Source organism: Onychomys torridus, unplaced genomic scaffold (genome assembly GCF_903995425.1).
Source record: "Onychomys torridus unplaced genomic scaffold, mOncTor1.1, whole genome shotgun sequence".
Taxonomy (NCBI): domain Eukaryota; kingdom Metazoa; phylum Chordata; class Mammalia; order Rodentia; family Cricetidae; genus Onychomys; species Onychomys torridus.
The window spans coordinates 561,417-578,425 of NW_023411189.1; positions in this window are offsets into that span (position 1 = coordinate 561,417).

Below are 17,009 nucleotides of genomic sequence, written 5' to 3' on the forward strand. Positions count from 1 at the left end.
CTACTAGGCTATAAGTTGCCACATGGCTTGTGGGTTACTAGTATCTTTACATGTTGATTGTCATGGTGGCGGCTGGCAGTGTCTCTCTGTCTCAGCTTCCATTTCCCAGCATTCTCTTCTCAGCTTGTCCCATCTATACTTCCTGCCTGGCTACTGGCCAATCAGTGTTTTCTTTATTAACCAATCAGAGCAACACATTTGACATACAGAACATCCCACAGCACACAGATACATGAGAAATATTAGTGTCATTGGGACTCAGTTTATTTCTATATGTCTTTGGCAGAAGGAAAGAAAATGTTTTTGTATAATTCTGTCACCATTCTGGTCTCAATTTTCTATCCATTAAATGCAGTATGGGTTATTTCTTCCATTTCATGGTCTTAATCATGAACACCATAATTGCTTGATTCCTCCCCTGATTATTTGGACACTAGGACAAAATTATATTTGGGAATTGCTCACTATTTTTTCTTTTAGGGTATGTAGTTCATGAGTATGGGAAATTTTTTCCTCCTGATTTTAATCCACTAGCATGCAGATTAAACTTCAGTCCTATCACATGTAGTCAGTCCTAATTAAGCTTCTAAATAGCAACAGATGGATTTCTGTTCTATAATGACATAAGATTGTAGGTATGTCAAAAAAAATTTTTCCTATCATATTGCGAGTTGGAAGTATATTGTTGAAATGGACTGTTAATCTCCAGTTTGGCACTAAAGGCATACCTTTGGCCATGAAGTAAAACAAGTAACATATTACTGCCACATTAGTGAGAATACACTGATACCCTTCATTAGTATAAGGGATTCAGTTTTCACAATATCTCTCCACTTAATCTATGATGCATTTCTATTATTTTATAATATTTTCATAAGTTTATGTATGTATATACATGAGTTTGCTTATGCATATGTATACATATACACAGATATGTATTCATGTGTACACTTTCTTGACATAGTTTTGAATTTCATACATGAGTACTAAATTTAGAATATTTCACACTTCTTTTTTCTCCATCTTTCAATGTAATATCTTCCCTGTAAATTGTCAAAATAAATACCATTATTTGTCAATATTATTTTATCAAATTGTGAATGTACAAATGTATACATAATTAACTCAGTGTACAGAATGTGGTGATTATGTGTAGCCATTTGAGTATTGACATGTTGGAGTTCAAAGGCTCAACAAAGTTTGTGTACAGTATAAATGGATTCTTTCTACATTAGCATCCAATATTTTACAAGGTTTTCTGCTAAGTATGGGACTTTGAGATAGATTCCCATCTGTGTTGGTATAATCATTTGTGATTTTATTGTGCTAACCACTTTTAGTTGTTTCCTTGCTTTCATGCAATATTCTGGAAATGGTGACTTAGCAGTGGATCATGGTGTCCTCTGGAACTTCACAGAGCAGAGCCCTGTGTGTGTCAATGTGTATGAGGAAGTATTTCCCTGGGTTGAGGGTAGGATAAAAGAATTCAGGTGGGACAGATTAATCCTGTGGGGAAAGCCTTCGAGCTAAGCAGTTGTGGGGGTTATAAGAATTAAGTTGATGTGTCCCTACAATAGAAGGGAAGGGAGTGAGGGGTGCCAGAAGAGTAAGAAGGACCAGATCCCCGATGTCCATTGGGGGTTCATGTGAATTATCACATGGCTGGGGAAAGGAATGGTAAGTGAAATTCCTCAGGAGGGGGCAGAGGTGTAAGCATACAGGAAAGATGACAAGGCCAGGAAGAAGTGAAAGTCTGGATAGGAGGTCTGAAATTAGAGGTGGTCTCCCATGCATGAGTTGAACAGAGAGCTTGAAAGGGGTTGTTTGGGAAGGGCCTTGAACCTGAAAGGACATAAAGAAAATTATTTCACCCAGTCAGGCTGAATCTCAATAACAATATTTTTAAAGACCAGTTGGTGAGCTCTACCTTCCCTGAGAACTGAGGATGGTAAGGGATATGAAAATACTAATGTATGTAAAGAGCTTTAGATGCAGTTTGGGAAATCTTGGATGTGAACTCCAGATTATTATCAGATTGAAGAGAGGCAAGGATCCCAATTCAGGGGATTATCTTCTAGAGAAGGTGGACAGTGACTGCCTGAGCCCACTTCTTATAAGCCATAAATACCTACACCCAATTTAAAAATGAGTGTATGACCATGAGGAGATATTTAATTCATCTGACAGTGGGCAAGTGGTTATAACTGAGATGCTTGTTAGTTTCTAGCCTGGAGTGTGGGAGAAGGTTGGCTCCAATATTTGGAAGTGAGACCTGACTTGTGCCAAGTTTTACAAGGGGAAGTAATAGCGTTTAATAACAATAAGTATTCATACGTATGTTATAGGAAGGCTTTTGCAAACTGAGACAGTGCCAACTATTAGCATGAAGCAGCTGATATAAATTAGACAGGAATTTCCTAGTGTCTGGAACTGACTATGAGGATATGTATTTTATGTATGGATTTCCCGCAGTGAATGGAGTGAGTCTGGCCCCTGGAGGGCCACTGTCCTAGCTTCCTGGTTTGCTTAGAGGTGACACAGCTGTCATTGTGATGAGATCGAATGCAAATAATTCCTATCACCTTGGGGAGATGGAAAGCTTTTATCATGGCCATTATTTGGCCAGAGTTAGATATGAATTGTCGTTTTGCTGTGATAAACCAATTCTTTCTCCAGATAGAAGTGTGGCACAGGAAAGTATGAAAAGTACATTTGGAAGCTGATTGATGATGGTGCACAACTTTATTGCCAGCACTAGGGAGTCAAAGACAGGCAGATCTTTGTGACTTCATGGCCAACCTGGTCTACAGAGTAAGAAACATGACAGGTACTTAAACTACACAGAGAAACCCTGTCTTGGGGGAAGAAAAGGTATATTTGGAGTATGTAAAACATTTAGGGATTGTCCCTATGCTCACAGTAGGACATGGCTGAAAGCCATTAACCCAGTCTGTTGTTTTGGAGTGTGTTTCTGTGCTTCTACCATCCTAGTATCTGACACTATGGCATATCCTGCTTTACGGGTCCCATCATGTAAAAAAGAGCTGCCATTTCTGTACCAGGTATAGTGGCCAGAGACTATGTGCCTCCAGTATGTGTGAAGGATGAGACAAAATTCTTCTAGGATTTCAGTGTGTTAGTGAGATGTGGAATAGTCAGCACTAGGTTGAAGTAGGAAGCTTGAAATAATAAGGAATGGGCAAGTCTGGAATGTAAGTGTGGTATGTTCCAGTAATGTCACTTGGGGAGAAAGAACTTAAGAAGGAAGTAAAGTATGTAAGCCTTTATAAGTTAAAAGATGGGACAGGTTACAGGAGGAGGAGGTAGTAGTAGGTGCCCCAAAGTTTAGTTTCTTTGATTCAAGAATAAGGAGCTCAGAAGCTTTTTTTTTTTTTTTTACATAGAGGGAGAATGGATGAGTTGTTCAGGGAGGTGAAGTGCAGTGTCCTGAAGGAGAGCTTATTGGAACTAATGCAAAGGTTTAATGAGGGTTTAATTTAAGAAGCTTAGTGCTACCTCATATAAAGGGTGAGCAAGGAGATTAAAAAGATGGACCCCACGACCACAAGAAGTCAGTTGTTCCTAGAAAGGACAAGATCTCCCTTTTAGTAGAGGGGACTTCAAAAGACTAAATTAGATGCTTTCTATCTAAAGATATAGCCTCCTATGCTGTGGTAATGTTTACACCCAAATAGGTGACCTGAGGAATGGAGAGCTGGACTATGGAACATGAGACCCCTTAGCCCCAGATGTACAATAAATTTAGGAGATGAGAGGTGTTAGTTTGATGAACTTATACTTATGGGCTACAAAGTAGAAAGTTAATTTACTGTATTAGTTTAGAGCCAAGGAGGGAGAAAGAGAGCAAGCCAGATGCTGGGGATTATGAAATAGATGTTTGTTGTCCCTGAATCCCTGTTGCAAGATAGTCTAAGTTAGATGAATACTCAGTGAGTGTCAGGGTCAGTCCAGGTGAAGGCAAAGATATTTTGAGACAGTGGGCTGAGAGATATAGAAAAGAAAGTATCCTTGTAGTCTATAACTGAGAAGTGAGAGGTATTTGAAGTAATAGCGGAAAGAATGAAGAGGAACAGGATGAAGAGGGGCAAATGTAGAATTAATGAGCCTCACATGTGGTGATATTTTTGTTCTGAAATGTGGTGATTTTTTACTTATGCTTTATTAAAGCTTGCTGAAGATCAGGGTGAAATGGACAGCCATTTTGATTAAACAAAAATTCAGGCAGCACACACCCTTAGTCAGATCACTTATTAGGCAGGGTCTCTGTGTGTTCAAGACCATACAGGGCATAGGGCCAAGTGTGGTGATAGGTGCCTTTAATCCCAGTACCATCCATAAAGACCTGGAGGTCTTTACAGACACAGGATGATAAGGAAGTGAGGTAGCTGGGGTAACAGAGCCAATCAGTGGGAAGAACATCTAGGCAATATAGGCATGGTTAAGACAGGAAGTTGCTTACATTTGGAAGCTGTAAGTTTGGTAAGGTAAGTTTGTCTGGTGGCTTTTCCTTTTTCCCTGATTTCTATGTCTTTGACCCCTATATTTGGTTCCATTTTTTGTTTGTTTGTTTGTTTAATAAGACCATTTAGAAATTCGTCTACATGCAGGTCTTAAATTAGGTGGTATATTCTATAGGGCTTCTTAACTGTAAGTGTAGAGGTGTTAAATGAGAAGAGTTTGGGTGAAGTAACATTTTTTTCTGAGAAGTTCAGAGATGATAGGCTTAAGTCCTCTATAGAGCTCTGGAGTGAGAGAAGGTACTGAGTTTCACTAATAAACCAGGTTGGGTGCTGCAACTGGATAACAAGAGAGTGATGATTTCTAGCAACAGAAGGGTTCTGGGTTCCTCTGACTATGGGGTCTACCTGAGAAACGGACAAGGGAAATGACATGTTGGAGCTTGTGGGCTGAACTGCTAGGTTGGGGACAAGTGGAGCTGTTGGCAATTATGGGTTGGTGAGAGCAACAGAGGAGCAAATGAAGTAGAAGCTCCTGCCGTAGCTAACAAAATATTTTCTAATTAGGGTCACAGGGTAAGATGGCACAATGAAAAGTGTGTGGTAAGAGATATACCCCTGAAAATACAATTAAGTGGTAGGGTTTGGTGAGAGAGGTAAGGTTGTCCACCTACCCAGACAATAAAGAGATGGGAATGAGAGTTGAGACCCCAAATCTCCTAAAGGGTGAAGTAAGTGGCTCCAGAGTGCAAAAGGTAGGGAATGGGTCACGTCTCTTCAATAACTGCTCTACTAGGTTTCTCATCTGGCATGACTGTTGTTGGGTCAGGACCTGAGGACCTTCAAGTGTTCATCACAAAGCCTAGCAGTTTGGCTGGAGAGTGGAATTTGATTAATGTCCCCATGCCATGATCTATACAGGGGCAGTCAACTGACCAATGTCCCTTTTGATAGCATTTGGGATGAGGCCATGATGGTCTTCATGGGACAGGGCAGCCACAAGCCCAATGGCCTTCTCTGACATATTTAAAGCAGGGATCTGGAGGCCTTCTTGTGGCTGGTTGGACAGTCTGTGCTGGATTAGACAGTCTTGTTTTCAGGCTTACTCATCTCTCCCATGGAACCCCTTAAAAGCCACTGCTAAGACTTCTCATTGTAGAGTCAGAGACCTTTCCTCCAGAAGCCTAAGTTTGGCCCGAATATTGGGGAAGCTCAGTGAGACAAAGTAGGTCATGAGGAGTTGTCTGCCCTATGAACTCTCGGGATTTAGGTTAGTATATTGAAAGAGATCCAATGTAATTCATTCTAGAAAATTAGACTGATTTTCCTCCTTATCTTGAATTATGTGTTTTATCTTTTCATAATTTAGTGGTTTGATGGAAACCTCAGGAAGACCTAAAGGGAAGCAGCTCATAGGGTGATCTTAGGTAGTGAGCCATTTAGGGTATTACAATGCCAACGTGGGACCCAATCCGGAATCGCCTCCACTACAGGAGGATGGGCTGCATTAGTCTGGGGGACTTTGTACACATGTATTCTAGCCTGTTCCCAAAATTGTCTTCTCTCCTCAGGAAGTAGATTATTAGCAAGGATTATGTATATATCATGAAAGCTGAAACTATAGGAGTGAATAATATATTAGTATTATTTTATAAAGGAAGTAGAATTAGACATATAAGAACCCAGGGTTTTTGTTTGTTTATGTTTGTTTTTGGTTTTGTTTTTTGTCTAATTGAGAATGTTCTGCCAGTGAGAAAAGGATATGTACCTGAACCAGTCTCTATACCCTGGCTAACTTTCACAGTTGGAAAATGGCCACTGGGTTGGCATGACTGGCTTTGGTTTTCTTAGCAACTCAATAATGCATGACAATAGGAGGAAAGTTAGGGGTCAGGTTTGGGAAGTTGATACAGCCAGATATCAGAAAGGTGGAATGTAGTTAGAGTTTTTCTGCCTGGCCCACAGTCAGGACAAATCTCTCTCACCCACCAGGCCCATAGACACTCAGAACCAACCAAGTAAACACACAGAAACTTATATTGCTTACAAACAGTATGGCCGTGGCAGGCTTCTTGTTATCTACTTCTATCTTAAATTAACCCATTTCTATTAATCTATACTTTGCCATGTGGCTTGTGGCTTACTGGTGTCTTTACATTTTGCTTTTCATGGCGGCAGCTGGCAGTCTCTCCTCCCCCAGACTTCTTGTTCCCAGCCTTCTCCTCTTCCTTGTCCCGCCTAGCCTATACTTCCTGCCTGGCTACTAGCCAATCAGCACTTTATTTATACAGAGTGATATCCACAGCACTTCCCTATTGGTGAAATTATTTAGGCCACTTCACGTAGTTAAAAGGGAGGTTTATTTTGTGGGGTAACTTACAATGAAGAGGTAGGTTGCAGGGTCTGGCAAAAGTATAGTGCATTCCAGCAGTGTTCTCTGGAGAACTCTGCTCAGTCTCCCTCCAGCGTCCAGGGTCCCGGAACCAAGCACACGACCTCCTCTAGATCCTCCCTCTTCCGTTTCCTTCTCTGCCCTGCCTTGTGGGCGTGACCATTACCGAACCCTCAATGGGGGTTGGAACTTCCCGGCCAATGCTGGGATGGCTATCCACTACACTTCCCCTTGTTCTTTTTTGTTAAATAAGGAGGGTTAACTTTTACATAGTAAAATTACAAATAACAAAACAATTATCAAGCAAGAGTTATAGTTACAATATTAAAGAAGATATCCTATCTATCTTATATTTGTGAGTCTAAAGTTTTATATCTAACTTATCTTGTATCATAACTGAGGAAATTATAACTATCTAGTCTTCAACCACATCAAAGACCTCAGAAGGATATAATATTATCTGAGAACCGGGAGAAGGATGCAAGCAACTTTCAGGAGTCTTGCAGGGTAGACAGAGACAGCTGGCAGCCTGGACAGTCACCTAATATTCATTTGTAATGTTAGGGCATCTCTCTTCAGCCCACAGGGCTAGTGTCTCTTGGTCACTTCTCTCATTGTCTTGTAGAATATCTGGCAGTTTGCTCTGTGTAGCAGGAACCTGAAGGACCATTTTGTCAAGCAAAATTCAGTGGTCACCTTTCTATGGGTCCTACATGTCCAGTTGATCAAGCAGTCGAGGCAAGAACAGATTCTTGCCGAAATGGCTATTTTTGCCAAGGTGAAGATAAACTCCATATGAAGTGTCTTTAATGCCCATCCTCCTCTCTGAAGTAAATTGGTGCTGCCAGGAGAAGACATGTCTCACTGTCCAGAAAGTCTAAAGTTTAAAATTATTTTAAATGCCATATTCTGTAGACCTTTGAAGTGTTGAAGATTACCTGTCTATCTGAAATATTTCTGTGTATACCCAGAAGACTTAAATAACATGGCTATGAGTATGATTATCATAGATGACCAGTTATTAATCTGTTTTTAATTATCCATTCCAATTTTAAATGAGCTGTACAAACATAATACCTTAAACAAGAATAGAAATATACACACAGTATAACAAAGTTAACTTTAAGTTTGTATCAATAGACTAAAATCTATACCAGTGTAAAACATTTTAAATGAGTTGTTGCTCTTTAGAAATAAGTTTATTAATCTACCCTTTCATCTTATCATATCTATATCATATCCCCTTTTTATCTTTAGAAAGAGATTGCATTTATAATCAACCTGTTTTAAATAAAATATTGGTTTTCCTCTGTCCCACACCAGAGGGCTCTTCTGATTTGGGACACAAGAATCTCTTAACCTTTTCTTTTAACAATGTACTTGGGTTTAGAGAAGGAGTGAGCCAATTCCATCTCCAAAGCCAGCTGGGAATTTGGGTGTAGTTTTTACTATTTCCTGCTAGAGGGGGGCGCTGTATCTTATGGGGACATAAAGAAAATTTTAGGATTATGGAGTAGTCCATGAGGATAAACCTCTGAGCCAGTTGCCTTGAAACCATTCTGGATGTCAGATCATCTGGGCCATTGTGTCATCGGAGACTTTTCAGGTGGTCTTGGCTGATCAAACCTGATGTATCTTAATCTGGAACAAATCCATAGCCTCTTGCTTTCTGTGGAAACAAAAGCAGAGTCGCTTTTCCAAAGCAACATATCCTTACATCCAAATTTTGAAGTCAAGGTACCTTTAAAATTTACATATTTGTTTAACTCAACAGCTTTTATGATCAAATCTTTTTGTGCACTTAAAAATCCCAAAGACAAGTCATACCAGATTCTCTGTGTAATATCCATCTTTGTAAGACTGAAAGGCTGCTGTGGCTGCTGGCTCCACCCAACTCAGCTTCCCAACATGGTGGTGGTATAGTTTACCACCAGCTCTGGGTCTGGAGCCATGTGTACCATCAACTATCAGAAGCAGTTCTATCACAGCAGTGCATAGCCCAGAAACCTTTTAAACCTTTTTTTTTTAATAGCAAAGGCTAAATCCAACATGCAGCAGAGTAAGGTGCTGCTTGCACATTCCTCATTCCCACCACACTGCAGGTCAGACACACACACCAGGAACCCGCCATAGTAGCTCAAACCAGCAGGCTGTGGCTAACTTGAGAGAGACAACTAGGACGCTGTTTTAAGCTCTGTTTTAGAATCCTTTTTTTTTTCCTCAGGCTTTAGGTGGAAACTCTTGCCAACACGTTGTAGTTAGAGTTTTCCTGCCTGGCCCACAGTCAGGACAAATCTCTCTCACCCACCAGACCCATAGATGCTCAGAACCAACCAAGTAAACACACAGACACTTACATTGTTTACAAACTGTATGGCCGTGGCAGGCTTCTTGTTATCTACTTCTTCTATCTTAAATTAACCCATTTCTACTAATCTATAATTTTTCACGTGGCTTGTGGCTTACTGGTGTCTTTACATGTTGCTTGTTATGGCGGCGGCTGGCAGTCTCTTCTCCCCCTGCCTTCCTGTTCCCAGCATTCTCCTCTTCCTTGTCCCACCTAGCCTATCCTTCCTGCCTGGCTACTGGCCAATCAGCTCTTTATTTATACAGAGTGACATCCACAGCAGTGGAAGGAGCTGGAGGAGCGAAAGGAGCAGTGGCTCTATAAAAGGGAATGGTGGATTGGAAAGGCAGGTGTCCATTAGCAGGGTCTAAATCTGTAATAAGTGGTCCTCAGACTCATGAGGCCTAGATAGGAGCACACGGGCAGAAAAAGAGGAAGCAGGAAGGGTCATTTTGTAGCTGAGCTAGAACAAGTCTTGGATATAGGTAACCATTTCTATTTGCATGTTTGTTGGCAGAAGTTAGATAATTCCCTTAAAATATTGGGTTCCACTGTGAAATTACGTAGCCATTATTGATTGTTGTCTGAGGGATTCATAGGCAATTTGTTAGTGCAAAGACTGATAAACTTGGAAATCTTTCAGTAAGTTATTAAGTTGAGAGATGTAAGAGTTACTAAAAGGCGTCCCAGAGGAGTGGTGGAACTAAAGGTATTGGAAGTCTAGTTTCCCATGGCTATGATAGAAAGAAAGGAAATAAATAAATAAATAAATAAATAAACAAACAAATGAATAAATAAATAAATAAAATACAGATAAACATTATCTAAATGCTAAAATCTCAGTGTTTCCAAGATTGTATGAGGATCAGTTGTTTGACACAATTCCCTCAACTCTTTGTCAAGGAAGAAGTATGAGGGCTGGGGCAATAGCCCAAGGATGAGGGCCTGACAGACAAGAGACAAATAAGAATGATATCTCAGGCTGCAAGTCTGGTGACTGGCAAATAGTTTAGCCTAAATTGAGAGATGATGATAGCTAATGAAGACTGTGGATGGGTATTCCCAATCATACCTAAAGGAAGCCTGATGATCAATGGTCATTTGTATGGGTCCAGGGTACTGGTTAATAGGGAAAACTTACCAATAGAATGAGTAATCAAGCACCAGGCACATGGAAAGTGGACAGCTGTAGGTGAATGAAACTTGGTACAGGACTCTGGACACAGGAAGCTAGGAGGGTTCTCTTTGTCATGCAGTAACAATGTTATTTATTTGTAATGCTATTTACTGTTCAAGAGAAAACAAGAGCTACATTGAAACCCACTATAAGAGTTATTATTGTGGGAGGGATTGTACAATAGGTCTAATAGAAATGAATGGTGTGGAGAACGGGGTTGGGGAACAGGTGTATCTGCTTTTATGCTCCACCTACAACATGCTCATATGGACTTACATAGCTATGCCATGCAGGAGAATATTTTTTGTGATCAAGCTGTATGCAGGTTACATAAGCACATTATACACGGTTACTTAGTAGGCAAGGCACAGGGATGACTAAGCTATCATCCTGACTGATGCACAGAGGATGCACAGTCATGTAGTTAGGGGGTGGCTATGATTCATAACACCACAAGACACCATCAGCCAGTTTTCTACTGCTAGGTGGAGGCAGAGCCCAGGGAAATGACATTTTATCCTGTGTTCCTCTTTCAATTTCCCTGCTCCTTTTACAACACACAGGGAGGAGGGAGAGACAGATGAGTCAGTAGCTCTGATGGAGATCTCCAAATCCATTGCCGTCATTTGTTTTCCATTCCAATTTAGACAGCTCTCTCCTTATTGGTTCCTAATCTATGTGTGTTTGAATATGAGTCAGACAGATGGAATAAAAAGGCTTGCAGTCCACAGTTTCACTAGCCAGGCTCCTGGCTAAATTCCAGCTCATAGCTGGATTTAGCCAAAGCCTGACTGAAAATAACACAAGTAAAGGATAACTGTCTCAGAAAACTGCAGCAGACAGAGGCAGTAAAAACCTAGGATAGGCAGGGATTTGGTGGGATTTCCCACACTCCTGCTCTGAGTCATCTGCTACCTGGGATTCTGTGAAAATTTCGATTGTCAGATTCCAAAAATGAGTCCATTTGGAGAATCTGAAAAGGAATATTGGAAATTGTTACCTGAAAGGTACAATTAGCCAGGTAGCTGGATATAAGATGACCCCCTACTTACCATGGGTTGTTTTTCTCTTTTGAGAATTGCATTCTGAGCTTGGCATATGTAATATATTTTTCTGACATCCACTTCCAATTTCCTTGTTTTGGCTGCAGCACACATTTAATTGATAGGGAGAAAAGAATCAGCAGCTCTACAGGCGATCTCAAAGCATACCAACGGTTTGCTTCTCATTGATGGATTTGGGATTACTCTCTGTATTGATTTCTGTGTGGAACCATTCCTTACTCCCACATTTCCCTAGATTACACTTGAGAAACAACAGCAGGAAATATTAGTTAGAAGATTTGTATGGAAAGAAACAAATAGAAAATAGAGGATAGCCTCAAGATTGCAGTAGGATTTTAATCCACCTGTAGTTAAACGCCTCTGCCCTAGAGTATTTAAAGGATTGCCAAGAAGGGAAGGAAAAGACACCCCCAGCACAGCCAAGTTCAACCCATCTCAGACACCTGCACTCAGGCCCTAGGTCTAACCATCCCCTTAGCAGACCTGCTGGGTAAAGTCTAAATGGGCTCCAAAAGGTTCCTATTCCAGACACAACTGGAAAGCACACACTCCTCCATCAGAGGCAAGGAGAGCTATTAAAGCTGTCAGCAGAGCAGGTTCTGACCAGTCAGCCTCTGACTACATTCTAGGTCTCAGTTACTCATGAGTGTAACCAAAACCCAATTGTACATTGGCCCAGACAATGCAGATTGATCCTAACATACACAAGAGACAGAGCCCTTGGAAATTCGCAGAGTTAGAGATTTGTTTGATTCTCATCATTACAGCCCTGAGTCACCTAATCCTGTCACATGTGCAGCAAGCAGATCCTGCCTCTGCATACACTGCTTGATTTTAAAGATGTGGCCTCCCTGTCTCAGTTTTAATTCACTTCAGGCTTTAGTATCTGCATTGACTTGGGGAATTCTTCTCTTTCCTTCTTCTAGCTCCTGCTTCCTTTAAGGAAATGGCATCACCGTATCTGTCTTGAAATGCTGCTCTTTGAGTAAGAAAATCTATTCTTTCAATGATATAGGATCAGGATGAAACTAGCAGAATCCTGCTCTTTCCTTTACCTCTAACTGCAAACATGATCACCCCCTACTTGGCATAGGACAGTTTTCTCATTTGGGAATTGCATTCTGGTCCTAAGATACATTATAAATTTATAGTTTTGTTTTTATAGCTGCAGCACACATTTAGTTGGGAGGGTGAAATGACTCAGCAGCTCTGAAGCAGATCTCAAAGAGTACCACAGGATTTGCTTTCCATTGGTAGATTTGAGATCACTCTCCTTATTGCTTCCTGTGCAAGGGGCATTCCTGCCTCCCACATTTCCACCAAGTACTGTTGCTTAGAAACAGCAGGAAATATTAGTTAGAATGATAGAGGGGAGAGTAACAGATGGAAAATACAGATTAGCCTCGAGATTTCATGGACTTAATCCGTGTTGCCTAGGATATTTAAAGAAATACCAAGGGGTGCAGCAAAAGAGCTGCCCCCAGAACAGTCAAGTGCAGATAATCTCAGACACCTGCACTCAGGCCCAAGATCTAATCATCTTCTCTTTGCAGACCTGCTGGGTAAATGGGCTCTAACAAGTTCCTATTCCAGACACAATTAGAAAGCTCACCCTCCTCCTTCAGAGGCAAGAAGAGCTAATATAGTTGTCAGCAGAGCAGGTTCTTACCAGTCAAGCTCTGGCAATATTTGAGGTCTCAGTTGCTCATGGGCATAAACAAAACCATATTTTACATTGGCCCAGACAAAGCAGATTGATCCTAACATACACAAAAAATAATAGAGCACTTTGAAATTAGCAAATTCAGAGATTGTTTGATTCCCATTACAGCCCTGAGTCAACTGATCCTGTCAAATGTGCAGCAAGCAGATCATGCATCTGCATATACTGCTTGTCTTTAAAGATGTTGCCTTCCTATCTTAGTTTGAATTCACTTCATGTGTTCCTCTTTGGCAGAGACTAGAGAAATCCTACTCTTTTCATCTTCTGAAGTTACTTCTTCCCTTAAGGATATGGCCTTCCTGTGTCAGTCTTGAAGTGATGCTCTATGGGCCAGGATGATAATTTTCTTGAGGATTTAGTATCTCCCAGAGACTCTCAAAATCCTGGTCTTTCTTCTACCATAGGAGATTTATTGTAGGGAAGGCTATGGCACTGTACATTTATTTGTGATCATCAGAGTCACTGAATATATTGATTAGTAATATATGTAGACACTACCCTACCTGTCATCACCCAACAAAATATTGTATGGATAATAAAGTATTGCACATATTTACTTGTTATCATCCTATTGCTATATATGTTCTCAGAGGCTCAACTTTCCATACATGGTTTGCATTATCACTGTGTTCTGACATACAGAATGCCTTGTATATAACTTTTTTTTTTTTGAGCTGAGGATCGAACCCAGGGCCTTGCGCTTGCTAGGCAAGTGCTCTACCACTGAGCTAAATCCCCAACCTGACATTTTCTTAATTATCAGCCCATTCCCATATATGACATCAGAAAGGGCATGAGCCTTGTTGGAAAAAAAAAATTTATTTTTTTGAGACAGGGTTTCTCTGTGTAGCTTTGCACCTTTCCTGGAACTCACTTAGTAGCCCAGCCTGGCCTCAAACTCACAGAGATGCACTTGGCTCTGCCTCCCAATTGGAAATAAATTATATTTTATGGTGGTGGAGAGTTATTGATTATTTATCTTGAAAACAATAAACACACCAAATTTCCTTAATCTTTGCTATTTATTTTTTTTATACATTGAGTAAATGCAGATCTTATCTTGCATCTCCACCCATAACTATGAATTCCTATGTCATATAGTAAATTTGGACTGGGAAATATTTTGTCCATTGTAATAATCAAGCACTTTTGATTCTCTTCAGATCTTTCTGCCATCTGTTTAATACAAATTTATGAGGACCAAATACTGTGGCTTTATATACTGTAGCATCCATATCATTTTTCTTGTATGATGTGTATGTGTGTAGATTACAAAACAACAGCAGAGCCACTGGTATGGTTATATTTGTAAACGCACTGTAAACTATCTAGACTAGACATGTCTTCATTTCAATGTACTTTGCTTATAATAACCCTAAGTACTCAGTATAGGATTATGTTGATTATAATGTCATTGAGTTCACAGGGATATTAGAGAGAGTGGATAGAGAGACAGAGCTCTATTTGATTTGGGTATATGGAAATACTGTGACACATGAGTGCCTAGATCTCATATGTTTGGAAATATTTGATGATGTAACTGCCCAAAACACAATGTCATGTACATGTATGTGTCTTTGTTGATTGGTTATTCATGAAAATATCTTTTGAGCCTTGGTACAAAGAAACTGCCATATATTATTCACAAAGGTCCAATATCATGGTATACTCATAGAGGTCATGCCAAAGTTATGAAACTACAACTTAAATTTATGCAGTGCTCAAGAGTGCTCACTCTTTTGCAGAGGACCAAAGCTTAGTTCATAACACACACGTTTGGTGGTTTACTGCTGTCCATGAATCTACCTGCAAAGGATAATACATCCTCATATGGCCTCTGTGCACACACATCAATAAAATAACAGTTTAAAAAATTCACAATCACCATAAGCAAGTGCTTATTCAGGTCAGACACTTTGTGTTATAAAACATTCTGATGTATGTGAACATATACCTTAAGAAATGTGACAGGATGCTTTATTTTCATGGGGACCACAACACTCCAGTCATTCATTTTTATTAATCATAAGGCTTTGATTTTACTGGTGCTCATCCTTATCTACAAACTCCAGATAAGCCTTGTGTGGTGGCTACACAACAACCCTACAGTTCCCCAGCATTTTCTTGAGTAAGAGTAGTAGGAAATATTAGATAGAAGGATTTACATTGTGAAGATAAACAGATTGAAAATACAGGATAGCATTGACAGAGCCTGGAACCTATTTCAATGGGCCCTGACACTCTTTGTCCTAGGGTATGAATAGATATGTCAAGGGTTGGAGCAAAAAACCACAACCCCCTACATGCACAACCAAATGCAGACCATCTCAGCCACCAACATTCAGGTCTATTGTTCATTCTATTTATCCTCACCTGCTGGGAAAAGCCGCTAGGAACCTGACAATAGGTCTGGAACTGGTTTCCTGTGTCCTCCCAGCTTCTGTAGCCACTCAAACCCAAGTAAACACTCAGTGACTTATATTACTTAGAAACTGTATGTCCATGACAGGCTTCTTGCTATCTAGTTTTTATATATTAAATTTACCAATTTCTACTGATCTGTGAGTTGCCATTGGGCTTGTAGCTTGCTGGTACTTCTGCATCTTGCTTCCTCTGTGTCTGGCTGGAAACTCCTAACTCAGCCATCCTGTTCCCTGAATTCTCATCTGTGCTTATCTTGCCTTTATTATACTTCCTGCATTGCTACTGGCCAATCAGCATTTTATTTAACATTCAATAGGAGCAACAAATTCACAGTATAAAGAAAGACATCATCAGAACTTCCCCTTTTCTTTTTCTCAAAAAGAAAGTCTTCAACTTTAACATAGTAAAATTTCGCAAAGCAAAACTATGATCAAGTAAGAATTATAATATCAATTTTTATTTAGTAAAATTCAAGAAGATAGCACATCTGTCTTATATTTGTGAGTATTATAAGGTTTCATATTTAACTTATCTTTTATCATAACTAAGTAAATTATATCTATCTAGTCTTCAATTACATCAAAGACCTCAGAAGGATATAATGTTACCTGAGAAATGGCAGTAGGTCAAAAGCAACTTTCAGGAGTCTTCCCGAAGTAGACAAAGACACCTGGCAGCCTGAACAAACATCCCAAGTTCCTCTGTAAACTTGGGGCATCTGTCTTCAGTCCACAGGTCTAAAGTTTCTCAGTCACTTCTTAGTCCTGTAGAATGTCTGGCATTTTCCAGTGCGAAGCAGGAACCTGAAGGAACATTTCACTAAACCAAGTCCAGTGGTCACTTTCCTATGGTTTCCACCATGTTCAGTCAATATATTTTTTCAGGCAGTCCAGGTAAGGACAGTTTCTTGCCCAAAAGGCTATTTTTGCCAAGAAGAAGATAAAATCCTTATGTAATGTCTTTGATGTCCATCTTTTTCTGTGAAGTAAATCTGTGCTGCCAGGAGCAGACATAACTCACGGTCCAGAATGTCTAAATTTTTAAAACATCTTAAATGCCATATTCTGTAGGTCTCTTAAGTGTTTAAAGATTACCTAACTAATTGAATTATATCTAAGTATACATAGAAAACTATAGTTAGAGTTTTCCTGCCTGGCCCAGTCAGGACAAATCTCTCTTACCCACCAGTCCCACAGTCGCTCAGACTTAACCAAGAAAGCACACAAAAACTTACATTGTTCAGAAACTGTATGGCCGTGGCAGGCTTCTTGTTATCTACTTCTTCTATCTTAAATTAACCCATTTCTGTTAGTCTATACTTTGCCACATGGCTTGTGGCTTACCAGTGTCTTTACATGTTGCTTTTCATGGCGGTGGCTGGAGGTGTCTCTCTCCAGCCTTCTA